Below are 4,800 nucleotides of genomic sequence, written 5' to 3'. Positions count from 1 at the left end.
ATATATATATATATATATATATATATATATATATATATATATATATATATATATATATATATATATATATATATATGATAATGCAATGCGGATTACTATTGCACAAATAAAAACTAATTGACGAGACACGGAGAATTTTTTCCACCTTTTCCGTAATTTTTCAATTTTGACATTTTTTAAAAATATTTTTTTTGCTCTGACTTATATTTTAAACGTCTATAATTATGATTCTTAAAAAAAAAGGTGTAGCAAAAATTTGGAGAATATATAAAAACTTTTAAATTACTAAAAGAGGGAAGGTAGACATTTTCGTTCCCCAATACTCAAATTTTATGTTTGTTGTTTAAAAGATTTGTGATCAACGAATGGAAATATTTCGTGGAAGCAGCAATATAAATTAACACGAATAAAATTATTCTGATGCGTAAGCAATTATTTTCAAGTAGTAAATAACAATGATAAGATAGTAACTGTCGATTGCATCGGTGGTTCAGTGGTAGAATGCTCGCCTGCCACGCGGGCGGCCCGGGTTCGATTCCCGGCCGATGCATTAAAGCATCTTTTGGAAAACTTCTTGTTACTTTGGTTTAATTTTTTTGCTTCCGTTCAATTTAATCGACCATCTAATATTTTTAATAAGGCTGTAATAAACTCTATTGAAAGCTGATCATTTGGAGGTTTTCTATGAAAACCTCCATGCAAGTGCTTCATCCCTTAACTCCTGACAGTCTAAGGGGACCGACTGCAGCCAGGTTATGGTTCCTGGATACTACTGCTACTGTTTGCATTGTAACTTGTGCTTTTTCTATGTGGTCACAGTGCCCAAAAGCCAAGATGCTTTGGATGTCATAACACCTCCGATCTGAGACATCAGTTGAATGTAGAGCGAATTATAACTTCTTTAGTTTACTTTCATTCCTTCTCGACCAGATCCAGTAGGAACTCTTGTATAAATTGGTGAAATGGTTCCACTAGCGATTGAAACAATCCTAACTGTTTAATAAAGATATGAAATTCCATCATATTTATTTGTTTGTGTACTGTTTATAAGTACGTATGTGTATGATATATGTATGTATGTATGTATGTATGTATGTACGTATGTATGTGTGTGTGTGTGTGTGTGTGTGTGTGTGTGTGAGAGAGAGAAAGAGAATGACTAATGAATGACTGATTAATGTTTGTCGAAAGCTGCTTATTTATATAACAGAAGCGAATATTGAATTTTTGACTCATCTACAGTGTAGTGCCTGCATTATATACACCTTACACACTTCAAAGCCAACCCAAACTGTAAAAGATTGTTGAATGATGAGTATCTCGGACGTTTGTTGCAGGTGTGAACATTTGAAATACAGCCGACTGATATGAGTTTGAATAGGTATATATATATATATATATATATATATATATATATATATATATATATATATATATATATATATATATATATATATATATATATATATATATATATATATATATATATATATACATATATTGCCGACTTCGGGCTAAACATAGAGGGGACAAACAAGGACAGACAAAGGCATTAAGTCAATTACATCGACCCCAGTGCGTAACTGGTTCTTATTTAATCGACCCCGAAAGGATGAAAGGCAAAGTCAACCTCGACGAAATTTGAACTTAGAACGTAACGGCAGACGGAAATACCGCTAAGCATTTTGCCCGGCGTGCACACGATTCTGCCAGCTCGCCGCCTCAGATGATTTTCAGCCATAACATATCGTTATTATTGTCACAGTTTTCTGCTCATACGTGCTTATAGTTGGTACTATTGTGGACACGTGATCGAAATTTGAGCCTGATCGTGTCATGGATCAACGCTTCATCTCCTGTGACTGTTCTGCTCAAAAATTCGTCACCCTCATTGACGTAGCGATCGAGTAAACGTTTGCAGACTTCAAGACGGTTGCGATTGTGCGCTGCAGTAAGCTCTCTTGGCACCCATCTTCCACAGACTTTATGGAAGCCGAGTTTATCGTGGATGATTTTCAGCACCGGATACTCCTTCCGACCAGAGAAATCGGATCACTGCTCTTTGTTCTTCTTTGGTGCACTTTCTTAGTGGAGCGGCCATGCTTACACTGTAAAGCCAGAAAGAAAGATGGTGCGATCAGGCTCAAACTTCGATCACGTGACCACAATAGTACCAACTATAAGCACGCATGCGCAGAAGGTAGTATGACAATAATAAAGATATGTTACGGCGAAGGTGCAGATGATTTTTGACTTCCCTCGTATATACATATATATATATATATATATATGATTGACCGTTGACTGAACACTATTCAATGTTTTTTCTCCGTGTTTTTTCTCCTTGTCTCCGTATTCTTTCTGTTGAAGAGCGTAGCTCGAAACGTTAAAGACTTTCCGTATTCCCGAGCGTCATACTAATACATCCTTTTGTTGTTTACACCACCTGTCCTCGTCTGTTGTTGTTTTTTCGTACATTCTCCCATATATATATATATATATATATATATATATATATATATATATATATATATATATATATATATATATATATATATGTATATATATATATATATATATATACATACATATATATATGTGTGTGTGTGTGTGTGTCAGCGTCTGTGTGTCTGTGTGTCTGTGTGTATGTATATATGTATTATGTGTATATATATATATATATATGTATATATATATATATATATATATATATATATATATATATATATATATATATATATACATATATATATATATACATACATACATATATATACATACATACATATATATACATTTATTCACATATAAAAATACACAAGTATTGACATTCACTCTTCTACCAATATACCATTTACAGACACTCATACACATACAGTCGAAACATGTGTGTGTGTGTGTGTGTGTGTGTGTGTGTGTGTTATACCCGAGAGCCACACGATTGACTCCTTAGATGATAGTATTTTTTACCACATCGAAAATATTTTCGTTAATTGTAAAACTAAACTCGCTGTCTATCAAGATCGAAGAAATATCTCAATACTCTAGCGAACTCCACAGAGAGAACACTTTATATAATTTCAATGTTGGTGTCTTTTGAAGCACTGAAGATATCAAACATGGTCGCCTTTCTTAAGAAAATGAGGCAATTATTACGTCATAATACAACATTTCAAAGTAGTAAAACTTCAGTTGCGTTCCTTTAAGTTTATCCTATTTTTCTATTTAAATCTTTTTTTAATGTTTATACATTAAAAATGACGCAAATTATATGACGTCATAACAATATTTCCGTTTGGAAGAAAACTTCAAAATGTCAGAAAGTATATTTTCTTGTTAAACATAGCTTCAGGTTGAGGTTTTATTGTGGTTATTAGCTGTATAAGAGAAATAAAATAGCAATAGGAAGGAGTCTAAACTATGTCAAGATTGCGACATATAGGTGATACCATAAAAAAGACACCCTTCGGGCATGATTGCACCTAGAATGTTATCCTCCGAGGCACAAGTCTGGGCAAGGTTGTTTGTGGAAGACCAACAGTTGCCTATGCATACCAGCCTCTCCCCTCCACGTCACTGATGTTATCCAAGGGAAAGGCAAAGGGGCCGACACAGCTTGGAACCAATGACATCGCAACTTATTTCTACAGCTGGACCAACGTGAAATAAAGTGTCTTGCTCAAGAACACAACAAACAGCTCGGTCCGGGAAACGGACTCACTACTTCATGATTGTGAACTCGACGCTCTACCACTGAGCCATTCGCTTTCCAACCACTGAACCATATAACTGTTAAAATGTTTCTCTTGCCTTCGAATATATATAGGAATATGAAAAATATCAAATGATATTCAGTTCTTTATTTGACATCTGCTGACAACAGACCCTGCATCCGTGATGATTATCATCTATATATATACAGGATGAATTATATTTACATCCATGAGAGCTTGCATCTACACCTATCTATTGCATCCTCTTGTCAGTCGTAGATTTTGAAGTTTTCAGACACCAAACAGGACAACACTGAAATAACTGGAAGCCTTGGCTTCTTTATAAGAAGAGATATTGGATAAGACATGTATTGTTATAGAAGACATGCTAATGTCTATTACATCGCTTTGAAAGAGTGAATATATTTTAGTAGATAGCTGTCTATTTGAATGCAGAAATAGGAAAGTGCCACAAATTGTTGATATCTTGTAATGTTGTGAAAATAGTAAGTGTAACGTTGTGAAGCCATTTCATAAGTGATAGGACTATGGTTAGTTGGGTATTCCTATAGAATAGAGTCGGAAATTATCTAGACCACCAAAAAACCATATCTCCGCGGATATATATATATATATATATATATATATATATATATATATATATATATATATATATATATATATGATAATGCAATGCGGATTACTATTGCACAAATAAAAACTAATTGACGAGACACGGAGAATTTTTTCCACCTTTTCCGTAATTTTTCAATTTTGACATTTTTTAAAAATATTTTTTTTGCTCTGACTTATATTTTAAACGTCTATAATTATGATTCTTAAAAAAAAAGGTGTAGCAAAAATTTGGAGAATATATAAAAACTTTTAAATTACTAAAAGTGGGAAGGTAGACATTTTCGTTCCCCAATACTCAAATTTTATGTTTGTTGTTTAAAAGATTTGTGATCAACGAATGGAAATATTTCGTGGAAGCAGCAATATAAATTAACACGAATAAAATTATTCTGATGCGTAAGCAATTATTTTCAAGTAGTAAATAACAATGATAAGATCGTAACTGTCGATT

The 4,800-nt window shown here is 33.1% G+C and overlaps 1 non-coding gene across 1 annotated transcript; it reads left to right on the top strand.

Annotated features, from left to right (window-relative positions):
• The first annotated feature begins 479 nt into the window (after positions 1-479).
• Positions 480-550, top strand: Trnag-gcc (transfer RNA glycine (anticodon GCC)). The gene has a single exon. It is a non-coding gene; the product is annotated as a tRNA-Gly (tRNA).
• Positions 551-4,800: the final 4,250 nt, after the last annotated feature.

This window comes from Octopus bimaculoides, chromosome 3, assembly GCF_046866305.1.
Source record: "Octopus bimaculoides isolate indiv1 chromosome 3, ASM4686630v1, whole genome shotgun sequence".
Taxonomy (NCBI): Eukaryota; Metazoa; Mollusca; class Cephalopoda; order Octopoda; family Octopodidae; genus Octopus; species Octopus bimaculoides.
Note: the sequence above shows the minus strand (reverse complement) of the source record. Positions and strands in the feature narration are given on the sequence as shown.